Genomic DNA, 17,384 nt, shown 5'->3' on the forward strand with positions numbered 1-17,384 from the left:
AGAATGCAGAGTCATTTGCTTCAGATTTCAGTCGTTTCTTCCCACCCACGCAGAGTTCACAGAAGTGGGGATATAGATGTTTCTCAGCTCTACACGGTGAGTCTAGGGACCTGCGTTCTGGAATCCTGAGGCAGTTTCATAGGACCTGCCCAGGTGCTCGACCTGGACGAGTTGGTCATGTGGTTGGTAGAAAACCCTTTTTGTCTGGATCCCATCTTTCTTTGTTTTCTCCTTCATAGCTGTTCTTTAATCCCACTGGTGCTACTGTACCGGTGCTAGGTGCTAAATATTTTTCATCTGGCCTCCAGTGAAACTGTCAGCATTTGGGTACTATGAAGTTTCATTGATTAGTGGAATTTGGAGGGGGTTTGGAAGAGGGGAGTGGAGTGTGTGGGAGAAGGGCTTTGAAGGAGGGCACTGAGAAAAGAGTACTTCATTATGATTAGATCTCTTGGTGGAGCATCCATGACCAGTCATTTTCCCATTGTTACCTTAGTTTAGTGGATGTCAGATACTTAGGTAAGAAGATGATGGAGGAAGGAAAGAAAAGAGAAACTCAGCATATCATAAATAGTTCCTAGTTTATTCAACTATGTGTCCTATAGATTAAATGTGCAAAGTCCTTAGTAAAATATTCATGATCCTTCAGAGCCCACTTTCCCACACCTATCTTGTTCTCAATATATACTCAACTTTGAGTAACACTAGATCTCCTGAAGCCCACTTGGGAAAATCCTTCAAAGTGCATGAAAGAGACTGAGAAGGGCTGATAAAGATGATGAAGGTAATGTGATAGAGATTCTATGCTTGTTTTCAGGTTAAAAAGTCAACATTCTGATCAGGCAGCCAAACATGTCCATAAAGATTTTTCTTTTATCCACCTGGAACAAAAAGTTTCTAGGACCTTAATACCCTCTTTGATAAATTTTTATGTTCCACGTTTCTGATATAATGCTTAGAGCAGGAGATAAAATTTTCTTCATTTTATGTAATCTACATGTCATCATTAATGACAGTGCTTATCAGAGTAAGTAAAAAGCTAGCTATTGGGAAAAAAATCCCAAAATATTAGTGGTTTAACACAATAAAGTTTATTTTTCACTCACATCACCATCCAATCAAGGTTAGTGGGCAGTGGGGAGAACTTTGTTCCATGAAGTCAGCCAAGGACATAGACTGTTCCCTTCTTGTTGCATTGCCAGCTTTCGCAGTGGTTAGTTTGGTTTAGTAATGGTCCAAGGTTGTCAAGATACAGGAAGAGGGAGAGAGTGGGGTGAAAGCTCACCTGTTCTTAGTTGCCTAGATCCAGAAATGAAACTCTGCTTCTGCTCAAGTTCCATTAGTCAGAACAGGTCACATGGCCTAGAGACAAGGAGAATGGGCAAAGCAGTTTAGCTTTGTGCCCAAGAAAAGGAATTGAGTTTCAGTGCATGTCCATGATACTTTTAAAATGTCCCATTCTCTCTGTAAGTGCCTAGAACTGTATCTTTTATATAGTAGACACTCAAGAATGTTTGTTGAACAAATAAATGAATGAATGAATGGATGAATGATTATGACTAGGCTTCTGCTGTTATGTTCTTCTAAGGCAGAATATTGGAAGGAAATAATTTTGGGGGAGGCCAAAATCTGTCTGCTACCCCCCATTGTAATCATGTGACCATTTATATTTGTGAAATTATTTCACAAGTACTCCAGGAATTCATACTCTTTTGAAGCTATGTCCTCATTCATTCAACAAATATTTGAGTGTCTTCTATGTGCCTAGTGCTAGGCTATGTGCTCATGAAACAGGTAGAAATCATAATTCCCACTCATTGATAACTCACATGGAATGAGTTTAGTGAAAAGATGGAAAAGCAGCCCAAAATTACGGCTATTATGTAGGTGCCATGATGGAAACATGGTTGGATGTGGTGGGAGTGTTGAGAAAGGAAACGTAATTCAGTTGGGAATGGCGTTGTGGGGTTTCATCTTTCAGAAGAGGTGGCACTTCAGCTGAATGAATATGAGTTGCCAGTTGATACCTGTAGCAGAGAGGTAAAGGGAATGGTATGTGCAAATTTGACAACTTAAGGAACTGTAATTAGTTCAGATGGTCAAAAATGTGTGATGGGGGTAGTAGTGGGAGATGAGGCTGGAGGGGTAGGCCTGGGCTGAGTTGCAAAGCACTCACAAACCGCATTCAATAAAGAATGAATAGGGATTATGAATAGGGATTGCAAGGTTTATTTCTGTCCAATGAAAGATTTGATATACATAATAAAATCTAAGCAGTCATTATCTGTACTAACTAAATATTACAAGATTAGTAACATTAAAAGCAAACAAAACACCAGTCAGAATGTTGCAATGACGATCCTTTTACGGGAAGAGGAAGAGCACAAAGAAAGGTGTATAATACCCTCTGTTCATCTCAATGTAGCCTTACCTCTGAGAGTAGAACAGGAAGGAGGCCCACTTCAAGGAAAACAAAGGAAGTGGTATCATGATTTTGTAAGAGCTGTATCTGTCAACAAAGTGGATTCTTCTAGGAAAGCTTTTTTAGATGGACTAAAACTAAATAAAACTAGGAACAATTCATTGCTCCTGCTCTTGGAACTTTTGCAACAGTAAAGAGGTTGTTAAAGTTGTTCATTTAGGGAACCAAGTACTTAGCCCAGAGGTTATTGAACACTCATGCATTCATTCATTCTTCATTCAGCACATGTGAATGACCCTTTTGTGCACTACTTATGTTAGGTGCTACAAGGGAGTAACGGATAGGTAAAGGTATGGTGTTGCCCTTGAGAAGCTTCAACTAACATGTGAATCTAGAGATTTCTAACCAAGGATGTGCTCTACTTAAGGATCAAATATGAGAGAGAAAGAGAAAAAGAGAGAGAGAGAGAGAGAAGAGGGAGAGGGAGAAGGAGAGGGAGAATATTATAATAGTTTAAAAAGTCTTAGAGTTCAAAGTCCAGATTCAAATCTTGGGCAATCACTAACTGGTTGTTTGTCCTTCCATTTTTTTCCAACCAAAAAATGAGGATAATAACAGCTATATCACAATTACCAGAATTAAATGAGATGACTCATGTGAAAGCTTTGTGTAAACAGTACAGAACTTTGCAAACATTAGTGATAAATTGTTGAAGGTGAATGCACTAGGACTTTAAAGCAGTGTTTGTCAAAGTGTCTGTTGAAACACTAATGCCCAAGAATGGTAACAAGTATTTCTGAAGAAGAGGGTTTTGTGAGTCAAATAAATTTGGGAAATGAAGCATTAAACAAAGTAAAACATGGTTCTTAGGCCTGTAAAATGCTAACCTCTTTTGTGAATCCCAAGGAAAGCAAGTATATACTGTGTCTTGTCTCCAAATTAATGCGATCTACTCCCACCTCTACTCCAGCATCTCTAGGGCCTCCAGATTGACAATACTCACCTTGGGAAAGACTGCTGCTCTCCAGGAAGAAAAGTGCTAAATAACCTTCACTTCAATTTACAAGCCATCAGCATCTCAAAAGCTGAGCTATTCATCATCAGATAATCTAGAAATTCATTCAACAACCTCCCAGGTACAGTATTGAGAGTTCCACCATGGGGAGCATAAAAGAAAAGGGCCAGGCACCCCCTTGCCAGGGTTGGAGGGGATTCCAGCATAGAACCAGGGATGTGAGGTGTAGTAGTGGATACAAGTGATATTCCCTCCAACACACCTGCTGATGGCAAGGCAGTCGCGGATATGAAGCAACAAACGTGAAGAGACCCGGACTGATTCTCAAAGACTCTATAAGTAGACTTTTTGTAAAAACTCAAAAAGTCAAGTAACATCACAATTTCTCCGCTTCTAAGAAAAGAGCGCAGAAACGTCTCCGGCAAGAGACACTGCTCCTTCCTCCCCAATTCAGAAAAGTTCGTCAGGCCAAGAGCTTTCTTTCTAGACCTTTCCTTCCGCTTGTCTCCCTTCAATATTCCCCAAGCTCTGCCTGGCTCCATTTTAGACCTTTCCAGAGGGAGCAACTGAAAGGCCCGGCCAGGAGCCCAGACGTCGAGGACGCAGGCGCAGCGCGGCTCAGGTGCTGGACGGGCAGCCCCGCCTCACCCCACGCCGCCCCTCCGCTCACCTCCTGGGGAGCCGGAGGGTGCTGAGGTGGGGTGGGTTGAAGTGGGGAGGGGAGAGGAGGGTGGGGGTGGGTGCCCGAAGGGGTAGGGGCGTTGCAGGGGCGGGGTGGACCTGGAGGTGGAGCGGGGCAGCCCTGGGACAGGGGCGGGAAGAGGAGCGGCGGGGGGGGTGGGGGGGGGTGTTACCTGAGGTGGAGGGACGGCCCTGGAGGGGGCGTGGCCTCGGGGCGCTGCCGCGTGAGGTGATCCGAGTCAACGTTGTCTCCGGCGGCGAGGGCAGAGCGCCCACTGCCTCGAGCAGGTAGCCAGCCGGCCGCGCTCTCCTCAGCGCGGGATTGGGGTGGGGGGCGCCCCGAGAGCCGCGCGCGGAGACCCGCGGAGGGCGGCGGGACTCCAGCGGAGAAAGGAGCCGGCGCGGCTGAGGTGCGCTTCTCCGGGCTGGCGGTGCGCGCGGGCCTGGCGAGGGTGGTGAGCGGGAGCGCGTGAGAGCGGCCCCTTCTCGGCGGGGTGCCCCCTCGCCCCCAGCCTAGCGGGGCTGGCTGTGGAGCGACTGTTTTGTATGGATTTTTGTCTCCTTGTCTTTAACTTTTTAAAAACATGTGGCCATGGTTGGGGGGCCGGGGACCGATCCCGTGTCTCTTCAGCAACGCCTGCCTCGAGCGGGACTGAGGGAGGTTTAGGCCCCGCGACGGCCGCGATCGCGGTGGCCTGGGGGGCAGTGACTCACCCCGGGGAGCCGGAGTGCGCGGAGGGGCGAGGCCTGGCCCCCGTCCTGCCCGGGTTCGTGGGTCCGCTTAGTGGGACGCGTGACCGGAGCAGGGGAGACCCCAGCCTCGGAAGGGACGGCCGCGCGTCAGAGGACCCATCCCAGGTGGGCTCCCGACTCGGGGAAGGAGAGAAGTGAATTTCCTTTCCCTGGCGAGCGAGGTCTGATGAGAACCGGTTAGCAAATGGTTTTTATCGGTGATGTTTCTGAAACTTTGTGAATCGGCGAAAGGGTGTTAAAATGTCACTTTCCTATGGTTTTTGCAAACTACGATCTATCCAACAAGTTTTTAGATTTGACTTCTTTTTACTGTTCTTTTTTGTTTGCTGTGGTTTCTTTTAAATATAGAAAGGTATTCTGGGGTATATTGCACACTAGGTGGACGTCCGGGTATAGACAAGATAGATGCCAAGCCAAAAATCATTGATTCCTTTAGAATATTTAAAATACAGCATATAAAAGAATTGCTTTTGTAATGAAAATATTATTCTGATTCTCATTTCAGATAGGCATTTAAAACAGTTGTGTTTTTCCTGAAATAGCCTAGAATATATTGAGAATTAGCAACAACTCAACCGTATTTACCAATGTAATATTTTGATATGTAACCTCATATGGTTAAAAATTGCTTTTTCTGGAAGGAAGTGTTAATGTGGCTTGCCTTTGAGAGCTGAGATTTGAGGAGACTTACTTTTTATCTCTTTTGTATTTTGTAGTTTTGCTAATGGATATGATTACCTTCATAACTGTGGGAAAAGCATGAGTAGAAAATTTTTTAACCCTTCAAGAAAAATTTAAGTATTGTATTTTATTGGCTTTACTTGAATTGTAATTGTGTATTCACATATAAAACTAGTAAATGGAGAGATTAATTCATGTTGAGAGAAAATGAGATTCTGGTGGGACATCTGGCAGAGCTGTCTAGTTGGCAGTCAGATATATTGGTATCAGGTTTTTCTAAAGTCAGACTCAGAGGTAAAGATGTTGGAAGCAACAGTGGATTTGTGAGAGTTAATCCTGTAAGGGTGTAAGAAATCATTCAAGTACGTATATAAAGTAAGAAGAGAGGAAGACTGAGGGCTGGGAGCGCCTGTATTAAGAAGTGGGTAGAGACAGTAAGGAGAGCAAGGAGGAACATTGAGGAAAGGAGAAGAACTAAGAGGTGGTGGTGTCAGAGAAGCCAGGGGAGGGGAGTTTTATTAATAATAAGGAGAGAAGTCTCTCTGGGAGTCAAATGAGTCTGAGGGATCCGAAAGATAGGAACTGATTAAGTACCTATTGGCTTCAGTAGTTAGGAGGAGGTCATTAACCTCAGCAAACATAATTTAAGTAAAATTGTAAGGGTGAATTTGAGGAGTGAATGGAGGATGAAGAAGTAAAGATAGTGTAGAATCCTTATTTGAGAAACAAAGGTTAAAAAGAGAGGCAACAGGGTGGTAGAGGGGAGTTTATAGTCAAATTGGAAAGAATATAAGGACTATAGAATACCTTTATGTTAAAGTGTGTCATCTCCCTAGGTGGGATGATTGCTTGAGCTCAGGAGTTTGAGACCAGCCTGAGCAAGAGCAAAACCCCGTCTCTATAAATGAAAAAAAAAAAAAAAGTGTCATCTCAGAGCTTTTTGCCTCTCTTGTGGTTAAGTAGCAGAAGCTGAGAGTAAGTAACTGAGCATATTCGTAATAAATACTTTATCACACCCTCTGCCTCCTACCCCTGTTCAAATTATGAACACTGTTTTAGTGGTATTTTGGTGTATTGGATTCAGGTGTTATTAGTGTTTAAGACACAAGTATAAACTGTGTTGGATTGTATTTCATATGGGTCCCAGTACTTTGATACTTCCAAGTGGCTTTTAAGTTATTTGATCTTTCATGTATGTCTCAATGATCTTATGTAGAATAAGATCTTATGTAAAGATCTTATGTAGAAATCAGATGTTTGAACTAAATCAGAATCTGTAAGGTATACATCATCGGTCCCCAACCTTTTTGACACCAGGGACTGTTTTCATGGAAGACAATTTTTCCATGGACCAGGGGTAGGGGTGTTGGGGGGTGGGGATGGTTTGGGGATGATTCAAGCGCATTACATTTATTGCATACTTTATTATTAATGCATTGTAATATATAATGAAATAATTATACAACTCATCATAGGTTGGGGACCCCTGATATACATCAGTTAGGGCCTTTGCTTCAATTATTATCATGCATTCAAGGGAAAGTCCTCCAGATTAAAATTTCTGTATAATGAGTTTCACTTCAGTCTTCACTGGAAGTTTGTTTTTTTGTTGTTTTGGAGTTCAGACAAATGGTTTTATGGGTGTTTTCATTAGGAATATGAAAATAAATGGTTACAATGGAAAAGACCAACAAACAAGTGTTGATGAGGGTGTAGAACAACTGGAAATATCATATTCTGCTGGTGGAAGTATAAATGGGTGTAATCATGGAAAACTTTTTGGCAGTGTCTACTAAAGTAAAACATTTGCATAAACTATGGTCAAATATATACTCAACAAAATTCTAGAAAATGCAAACTAATCTAATGTGATAGGAAATGTATCAGTGGGTACTTGGGGATAGGGACAAGAGAAAGGAGGGACGGTTCATGTTTATAAATTTCCCAGGCTTTTTAAAACCTAAGAGTAGAGTTGTGGATCTTCAGTTTTGCTAGATAATACTGAATTATTTTATAAAGTGGCTATACCAGTTTATACAAGCAGTGTGTGTTATCTTTGTTCCCTTTCTCAACACCATTTAAGACATTTGTACATTTGTAATTACCTGAATTTTTTATTTTTGAGAATCTGGTGGTTGAGAAATGGTATCCCACTGGGGTTTTAATTTACATTTCCTTAATTACTGATGATGTTGAACCTCTCACGATTACTCTTCTGTGGATGTCTCCTTATGTCTTTTGCCTATTTTGTATTTTTTTTTTTTTTGTCTTTCAAAAATTGATTTCAGAAGTTCTTTATGTATTCTGGATACTCATCCCTTGTCAATTATGCATGTTACACATTTCTTTTTCTCAAATTGAGTAGCTTGTTTTTTTCTTTTTTATGGTGTCTTTTGACAAAAACATTTTATAGTTTAATGTAGTTGACTCCGTCAACCTTTTTCTTTCATGGTCTGATATTTTCTGCTAGAAGCAGGGGAATATATGGGAAATCTCTGTACCTTCTCAATTTTGCTGTCATTCTAAGATGACTCTTAAAAAGCCTATTTAAAAAGTTGCCTTTCATATTTGTCTTTTAAAATTTTTTTCATCATTTATTATTTCCAATGCAGAAAGCCAAGAAACCTTTCATATTTGTTTTCTTAATCCATGTAAAGTTGATTTTTGTGTGTTGTGAAGTGGCGGTCTAGTTTTTTTTTTTTTTTTCCATATGAGTAATCAATTTTTCCCAGCATAATTTACTGAATATTCTGTTTTTCATTCTAGTAATCTACAGATTTCATATATCAAGTTTCCCTATATGTGTGGTTATGTTTCTAGGCTATTCTTTGTAAAACAGACATCTGTTTGTGTATCCTTACTGCAGTCTTATTTACTTTGGCTGTATAAAGAACCTTGATACCTGAGAGAACAAGTCATCCACTCATGCTTCTTTTCAAACTAAACTCCTCTTCAAATTAATGTTTGTTTTTTTCTTTTTTCCAAGTAAACTTTTAATTGGAGAGTAATGTGTTATTTAATTCTTAAATATCTACTGTAATCACATGAGGTCATAAGTAATACTGAAGCTACTCTAATGTAGACTCTATCAGACTGCAAATCCAATCCTAACTCACTAGAATTAATTTTAACTTGTATAAATATAGGCTTTTCATTGTGGGCACTATAGTAAGTTGAGGTATTTGGAGTAACTTTATACTGAAAACAGCTAAGAATAATCTATTTAAAAAACAATTTAAAAAGATAGGAATTAATTTGCCATAATTGAAGAGAAAGCTGAATATATGAGAGACTAAACGAGCCTTTAAAGTGTGAGTTGCTGCTCTGAGGGTATTTGCTAAACTGGGGAAACTTGATGGATTTGAATAGGAGTTTGGTGGATTGGCAGGGCACCAGGGATTGTTGGAAGTCAGCCAAGGGCTCATTCTAGGTAAGTTAAGAAGACTTTCTGGCCCCAATTCTGGCATCTCAAAGTTCATATCACTTTGGTGGTCTAAAAAATTTTCAAGATATGAATTTTTAAAAATCTTTTTCTTTTGAGATGTTCAGATACCCTAAAATTCACCACTTTAAAGTATGCAATTTCGTGGTCACCTGCCAAAAGAAACTTTGTACTCATTAGTAGTCACTCTCCATTTCACTCTTCCTTTTTAGCCCCTGGCAACCACTAATATACTTTCTGTGATTTGCCTATTCTGGACATTTTATGTAAGTGAAATCATATAATATGTGGCCTTTGGTGTCCTGCTTCTTTCTTAGCATAATGTTTTTAAGGTTTATCCATCTTATAGCATGAATCAGGACTTTGTTCCTTTTATGGTTGAATAATATTCCATTGTATGGCTATATACCACATTTTGTTTTTTCACTCATCAGTTGATGGACATTTGGGTTGTTTCTATTTCTCGACTATTATGAATAATGCTGCTGTGAACATTGTGTAAAATTTTTTGTGTTGAAGATATGTTTTCTATTCTCATAGGTATATTTACCTAGGAATGGAATTCCTGCCTGTGAAGTTTTTGAGGAATTGCCAAAGTATTTTCCAAAGCAGTTGCACCGTTTTATATTTCTGTCAGCAACATATGAGGGTTCCAATTTCCCCACATTCTCATTGACACTTATTTTTTGTCTGTCTTTTTGATTAGTGTGTGTGAAGTAGTATCTTATTGTGTTTTTTTTTTATTATTTTAGCGTATTATGGGGGTACAAGTGTTAAGGTAACTTATATTGCCTATGCCCCCCTCCCCCCCTCATTGTGGTTTGATTAGCATTTTATTAATAATGATATTGAACACTTCTTAATGTGTTTATTGGCCATGTGTATATCTTGTTTGGAGAAATATCTATTTAAATCCTTTGCCCACTTTGAAAATTGGGTTGTCAAGGCATGAATTTAAAATGATCTAGTAAACAAATGCAAATATTCTCTGGAATGTACTTTCATTTTTTGGCTTAAAAAAAGTCCTACCAGTAAAGTTTCATGGTCAATGAATAATTTATTGTCAAAGGTAACCAAATACACAAGGTAATAAGACATCCTGAGCAAAAATCAGCAGAAATAATAGATTATTAGAAATAAACCTACAAAAGCTTGAATTACCAGCCATAGATTATTAAAATAACTTTACAGGTCTATATTTAAGTAAATAAAAGACAAATTTGAAGGTATATGCAGAGATTAGGAGTCTTAAAAAGTGACAGAGTTACAGAGTTGGTTGCAAAAGGAACTAAATGTAATTTATTTTATTTTTTTAGAGACAGGGTCTCACTCTGTCTTCCAGACTGGAGTGTGTGGAATGATCATAGCTCACTACTAACATAGTTCAAAGGCACAGAGGTAAAAGAGAAATGGTGTATTTCTAGAACTGCAGGTGGTTATATTTTGAAGTTTAGTATTTGTAGAAGGAGATAGTGGAATATGAGCAAAGAGAGGGGGTCATATATTTAGGGAAATAAATTTTATCCTGAAAGGATTAGATTTTATCCTGAAAGGATTAGATTTTATCCTGATAGGAAGCCATGGAATTACTTAAAGCCAGGTAATAGACATTGGCAGCATAGTTGGGGGATAAAAAGAGTTTGAAAAGGCAAACCTATTAGCTGGCTCTTTGTAATTTGGGCATATGATCACACCTGAATCAATGTAGTCAAATTGAGGGTGGAAAGGAAGCTGTAGAAATTACAAGTATTAAGGAGCTCCACTCAAGAGAATTCTAGTCCTTGCCTATTCTTCCTGTTGCTCAGTACCTTGCAAAATAATGCAAAGTGGGAAAAACTTCAAGGCCTTTGCACTTTCTGGAATACTCTGCCCTCACGAACTTCACTAGTGGATCCTTTCTTGTCATTTAGCTTCCAGCTGGATTATTTCCTCCTCAGAGAAGCCTTTTCTGATTATAGAAAGTTAACATTAGTTCCTCTTGAATCCTGGTTAATTTTTTTCATCAGATTGAATGTTTCATATGTTAGTTTAGTTTTGTTTATCCCCCTCTATGTTGTAAGCTCTCCGAAAGTGGAGCTTTTGTCTATCTTGTTCACTGATGTATCCTCAGTGCCTAGCAAATTGCCTAGTATATATTAGATGCTCAGCAAATGCTTATAAATAAATGAATGGATAAATTGGGTGTGTTGATTATGGGAGCTGAAGGACTCATGGCTGACATCCATATTTCTGGTTTGGTTTGTTAGCTGGATGGTGGTACTGTAGTAGGAAATACCAGAAGAATAGCAGGTTTGTAAGGGAAGGTGGTAATAATGTACTGTCCTTCATTTGTAAGAATGCCCCAGGCAGGGCTGTGCCTAGGCTGTGTCAGGCCACTAGAGGCAAATAAACCCTTTGGGAACCTCAGACATGAGGGGATTTTTTTCTCTTCTCCTCTTCTCCCCTCCCCTCCCCTCCTCTTCTCGATGAAGTCTCACTCTGGCCCAGGCCCAAGTGCAGTGGCATGATCATAGCTTGCTGTGGCCTCGAACTCCTGGGATCAGGCGATTCTCCCACCTCAGCCTCCCACAGTGCTGGGATTACTAGTGTGAACCACTGTGCCCATCCAGTATTAAAAGTATTTTAACGGGCTGGTCACGGTGACTCACGTCTGTAATCCTAGCACTTTGGGAGGCCAAGGCAAGAGAATCACTTGAGGCCAGGCATTAAAGACCAGCCCAAGCAAGAGCAAGACCCTGTCTCTACAAAAAATAGAAAAATTAGCCTTGCATGGTGGCATGTGCCTTTAGTCCCAGTTACTTGGGGGTTGAGGCAGGAGGATTGCTCCAGCCCAGGAGTTTGAGGTGCAGTGAACTATGATGATACCACTGCACTCTAGCCCGGGATACATAATGAGACCCTATCTCCCCCTAAAAATGTATTTTAACAACCTGTCTAGTGGGGGCACTGACCAGTCAGAATGGACACTAGCCATAGTTTTGGAGCTGGGTCATGGAGGCCTTGCTTTCTCAGACATTAACTCAGAGGATAGCTAGGGAGAAGTTAGAGTGCCTAGGGTGGCTTATAGCTTTTACCTGCTGATATGGAAATATTTAAATATTTTCATAGTCTGTTTCCATATGGAATGTTCTAGCTGAATGTCCTCATACCATTCCTGGGATTGGATAGAGTGTCTCATGTGAATCAGATAGGTTGCAAGTAGGATCTAATGATAATAATTATAATCATGGTGATAGCAGCAAACATTTACTGATCTCCTATAATGGGCCTGGCACTAGTTTAGTGCTTTATGTGCATTACCTTGGTTGATCATCATAATAGCCCTAAGAAGTGTTTTTTTAGTTGATGACAAAATTCAGGGTTAGAGAGGTTAAGTAACATGCCTAAGGTTATTTAGCTAATAAGTAAAAGTTATAGGATTAGAACCCAAGCAGTGTACTTTTACAAACCATTTATATTTGCTTCCTCTTATTGCTAAAATAAATAAATAAATAAAGCAAGTAAGTGGTATTCAATAGAGATAGCCAGCACATGATTTGTTAACCTGACTGGTCCTGCCCTTCTGCCCATACCCTACCTAAAGCAATGTGGTATATTAGAAAAAGTTGTGAGCTTAGGTTTTAGTTCTAAATCTAACGATAGTTGTCTTACTATTTTATATATGTAAAATGAAGGAATTTGACAAAATGATCTCTAAGTCCTCCTTCTCTGTTAAGGTTTTTGAGGCTTCTTTTTCTGTTAATGTTCTATAACTCTGTGTTATTTTGTTTCAGCTTTATTGAGATATAACTGATATACAATAAATTACATATACTTGAAGTATATAATTTGATAAGTTTTTGTATTTGTATGTGCCCACGAAACCATCACCATAATCAATATAGTGAATATATCATCCTCAAAAGTTTCCTCCTGCTCCTCTGTATCTCTCCTTTCTGCCCATCTCTGCCCTCTGTCTCTCTACCCCTCACTGTCTGCAGGCAACCTCTGGTTGGCGTTTTTTTTTTTTTTTTTTTGAGATGGAGTCTCCCTCTGTTGCCTCGGCTAGATTGCTGTGATATCAGCCTGCCTAGCAGCAACCTCAAACTCCTGGGCTCAAGTGATCCTCCTGTCTCAGCCTCCCAGGTAGCTGGGACTTACAAGCATGTCCCACCATCCCTGGCTAATTTTTTCTATATATTTTTAGTTCCACTAATTTCTTTCTATTTATAGTAGACACGGGGTCTCGCTCTTGCTCATGCTGGTCTCGAACTCCTGACCTTGAGTAATCCTCACGCCTTGGCCTCCCAGAGTGCTAGGATTATAATCTGATTGGCTTTTTATTACTGATTAATTAATTTCCATTTTCTATAATTTTATGTGAGTTGAATCATATAGTGGAATTCAGCTACAAATCATTATCAATAAGATAGCCAGAAAAGCTAAATTAAAGAAAAATAAAATAATAAGGCAGATGGAGAACTGAAATATGGCATTGTTATTAACCAAGCTAATACAGGAGAATATGGCATATATCTGTATGGCATATACTCTTTTTGTCGGTGTTCTTTCACTATGTTTAATTATTTTCAGAGTCATCCAGGTTGTTGCATGTATAAATAGTTTATTTTATTGCTGATTAGTATTCCATTGGATGGATATATTATAATTTGTTTATCTGAAAAGATTAAATAGATGAATATTTGGTTTCCAGTTTTTGGCTATTTCAAATAGAGCTGCTGTAAACACTAGTGTACAAGTCTTTGTATAGACATATGATTGCTTTTGACTTGAGTAAATACATGGGAATGGAATGTTTGGCTTATATGGTAGATATATGTTTAACTTAAACTGTCAAACTGTTTTCTAGAGTGGTTATACCATTTTAAATTCCCACCTATAGCACATGAAAATACTACTTCTTCCACATACACATAAATATTTGGAATGGTCAATCTTTGTAATTTTATCATTTCTAATAGGTGCGTAATGTTATCTTGTAGTTTTAATTTGTATTTCTCTAATATCTAATGGTGTTGAGCATGCTTTTTGGTTCTTGTTTTTTTTTTTTTTTTTGAGACAGAGTCTCCCTCTGTTGCTCGGACTAGAGTGCCATGGCATCAGCCTAGCTCACAGCAACCTCAGACTCCTGGGCTCAAGCGATCCTTCTGCCTCAGCCTCCCGGGTAGCTGGGACTACAGGCATGCGACACCATGCCTGGCTAAGTTTTTTCTATATATATTAGTTGGCCAACTAATTTCTTTCTATTTTTTTTAGTAGAGATGGGGTCTTACTCTTGCTCAGGCTGGTTTCGAACTCCTGACCTTGAGTGATCCACCTGCCTCAGCCTCCTAGAGTGCTAGGATTACAGGCATGAGCCACCATGCCCAGCCTGTTGAGCATGTTATTATGTGCTTTTTGATCATTTCTGTATTTTCTTTGGAGAAGTAGACAATTCTGCTTCAGATCCTTTGCCTACTTTTTAATTGGGTTATTTTTCTTTTTATTATTGAGTTGTAACAGTTAGGTATAAGCCCCTTATTGGATTTATGATTTGCAAATATTGTCTCCCAGTCTCTGAATGGTCTTTTCACTTTCTTAATGGTGTTTTTGAAGCACAAAGTTTTTAATCTTGATTAAGTCTTATATCAAATTTTTCTTTTATCATTTGTGCTTTTGGTGTTATATCTAAGAAATCATCCCCTGACCTAAGTTTATAAAGATTTATTTCTATGTTTTCTTCTAAGAGTTTTGAAGTTTTAGCTGTTATATATAAGTCTGTGATCAATTTTAAGTTAGTTTTTGTGTATGATGTGAGGTAGGGACCCAATCTGGGGGGGGCATGTGGTGTCCTAGCACCATTTGTTGAAAAAACTGTTCCTTTCCCTTTAAAGTTTCTTGACACCTTTGTTTAAAAATCAATTGACCATAATGTAAAGGTTTATTTCTGGACTCTCAATTTTATTCCATTGATCTATATATCTTTCCTTATGCTCATACTACGCTGTCTTGATTACTATAGCTTTGTAGTAAATTTTGAAGTTAGTCTTCCAATTTCATTCTTTTAAAAAAATTGTTTTGGCTTTTCTGCATTCTTTGCATTTCCATATGAATTTTAAGATCAGCTTGTCAATTTCTGTAAAGAAGCTGGAAGGGATTTTGGTAGGGATTGTGTTGAATCTGTAGACCAAGTCAGGGAGTCTTGCCAACTTAACAATATTGATAACATTAGCATGTTAACAGTATTACATCTTCTAATCCATGAATATGTAATGTCCTTACATTTATTGAAGTCTTCTTTAATCTCTTTCAGTAATGTTTTGTAGTTTTCAGTGTACAAGTCTTGTACTTCTTTTGTCAAAGTATTCATAAGTATTTTAGGTTTTTTTTTAAAGAGTTATTATGAATGGAATTGTGTTCTTAATTGCATTTTTGAACCACATTTTTGGGCTAGCATTTCATTGTGTATAGAAATACAATTGATTTTTGTATATTGCTCTTATATCCTGCAACCTTAGTGAACTTGTGCATTACTTCTAGTAGCTTGTTAGTGGATTTCTTAGGCTCTTTGTATTTTACAAGATCATGTCATCTGTGAATAAAGACGTTTTAATTCTTCATTTTCTTCCCCTTCTGGTAACCCTATGACCCTCACATTAGGTTTCTTCACATAATCCCACATCTCTTGTAGGCTTTGCTCTTTTCTCTTGTTTCTCTGCTCTATCACTGTGACTGATTTATTTATTTGGAAGGTGTTATCTTCAATCTCTGAGATTCTTTCTTCTGTTTTTTCTACCCTGTTCTTGAGACCGTCCACTGTGTTTTGTAGTTCCCTGAATTGATTCTTCATTTCCAGTTCGGTTAGACTTTTCTTCATTGTTTCAATTTCTTTAGTGAATTTTTGTTCCAGGTCCTGGAATCTTTTTGCGTTTTCTTTGTGTTGGTTATCCAGTTGTTCTTGCAAGTTGTTGAATTTTCTTATGATCCACGTTCGAAATTCCTCTTCTGTCATTTTAGTGGTCTGATTTTGGTTCGTATCCATTTCTAAGGGGCTGGTGCTCCTCTTTGGGGGTGTGCTTTCCATTTGATTCTTCATATTTCCAGAGTTCCTTCGCTGATTTCTTCCCATCTGGATCAGTTGTTGCTTCTTGCCTTTAGCTTTAGGTTTGGATAATGACACGCCCTGTTTACTTCTTCATTTTCTTTTTTTTTTTTTTTTTTGAGACAGAGTCTCACTTGTTGCCCAGGCTAGAGTGAGTGCCATGGCGTCAGCCTAGCTCACAACAACCTCAAACTCCTGGGCTCAAGCGATCCTCCTGCCTCAGCCTCCCCAGTAGCTGGGACTACAGGCATGCACCACCATGCCCAGCTAATTTTTTCTATATATATTAGTTGGCCAATTAATTTCTTTCTATTTATAGTAGAAACTAGGTCTCGCTCTTGCTCAGGCTCGTTTCGAACACCTGACCTTGAGTAATCCGCCCGCCTCAGCCTCCCAGAGTGCTAGGATTACAGGCATGAGCCACCGCGCCCGGCCTTCATTTTCAATATGAATACCTTTTATATCTTCTTCTAGCCTAATTACCCTGGCTAGAACTTTCAGTACAGTGTTGAATAAAGGTGGAGAGAGTTGACATCTTTGTGTTTTCCCTGGACTTACAGGGAAAGCATTCAGTCTTTCAGCAGTTACTATGATGTTAGCTGTAGATTTTTGGTAGATGTTCTTGTTATATTGAAAAGATTCTCTTCTACTCCTAGGTGCTCAGCACTTCTATCATGAATGAATCTTAGATTTTGTCAAAAATATATTTTGCATCTGTTGAGATGATCATGTGGTTTTTGTCTTTTATTCTATTAATATAAAGTATTACATGAATTGATTTTCAGATGTTAAATTAATCTTGCAATCTTGGGATAAATCTTGCTTGATTATGATGTGTAACTCTTCTTATATGTTTCTGGATTTGGTTTGCTAGTTTCTTGTTGAGGATTTTTGTGTCTATGTTCTTGGCGGGTATCCATCCTTTTACTTGCTAAAAAAAATAAATAAACCAAGTAAGTGATATTTAATAGAGATAGCCAGCACATGGTTTGTTAACCTGACTGGTCCTGCTCTTCTACCCATACTCTACCTAAAGCAATGTGGTATATGAGAAAAAGTTGATAACAAATTTTGTTGGTGACGGAAACAGGTATTCTCATGCATTGCTATTGGGAATGTGAAATGGTATAGAGAGAAATTTGGCAGTAAGTACCCAGTTGTCCTATTTCTCGGAATCTATCTTACAGATAGGTACTGAGAAATATCTGAGAAATATGTGCACAAAGCTACTGTAACACTATTTCTAATAGCAAAAGATGAAACAATTCAAATCCTGATTTTAACAAAACTATAAAAAAAACCTTGAGAC

General features: G+C 39.0%; 1 protein-coding gene across 2 annotated transcripts in view; it reads left to right on the forward strand.

The window, feature by feature from the left end:
• The first annotated feature begins 4,323 nt into the window (after positions 1–4,323).
• TC2N (tandem C2 domains, nuclear) overlaps positions 4,324–17,384 on the forward strand; it is a 58,883-nt gene continuing 45,822 nt past the window's right edge. The window contains exon 1 of one of the 2 annotated variants that reach the window (XM_012773919.3): positions 4,324–4,406. The gene's annotated coding sequence lies outside the window, so the exon portion shown is untranslated. Of the gene's footprint in view, positions 4,529–17,384 lie in introns of both variants that reach the window. The other variant, XM_012773918.3, reaches the window with a different exon arrangement.

Source organism: Microcebus murinus, chromosome 6 (assembly GCF_040939455.1).
Source record: "Microcebus murinus isolate Inina chromosome 6, M.murinus_Inina_mat1.0, whole genome shotgun sequence".
Taxonomy (NCBI): Eukaryota; Metazoa; Chordata; class Mammalia; order Primates; family Cheirogaleidae; genus Microcebus; species Microcebus murinus.